The sequence below is a fragment of the Penaeus monodon genome, chromosome 20 (genome assembly GCF_015228065.2).
Source record: "Penaeus monodon isolate SGIC_2016 chromosome 20, NSTDA_Pmon_1, whole genome shotgun sequence".
Classification (NCBI taxonomy): Eukaryota; Metazoa; Arthropoda; class Malacostraca; order Decapoda; family Penaeidae; genus Penaeus; species Penaeus monodon.
The window spans coordinates 15,045,299-15,045,715 of NC_051405.1; positions in this window are offsets into that span (position 1 = coordinate 15,045,299).

The window sequence follows — 417 nt, forward strand, 5'->3', positions numbered from 1 at the left end:
TACAAAAATATCCAACATAAAAAAAAACTGTAGTCAGAGCACAAAAACACACCCGAACCACACGAGACCAGATACCGGGTACTCTTAAAACCAGACAGTGGAAGCGGCTGTACCTGTCTGTTCCATGGCACTCGTACCCAGCCATCGCACCCACACACTTCATTACTCGTCCCCAGTCCCGCACTCACTCGTCCTGTGACCGTGCCGCTGCGACTAACTCCTTCCTCCCAGCGCCAACGGTTTCCACTGGTAATGAATCTGCTGCTGCGAGGGAAAGGAAAAAAAAGCAAGATCGCTAATGTTGCTTCGCTTGTTCCCCGTTGATAGGCTTCCCTCACAACACTGATTTCCTTTTCAACATACATCTGCTAGGTGTTTTATTTACTTATTTATTTACGACTTTTCTAGCCGCCACTA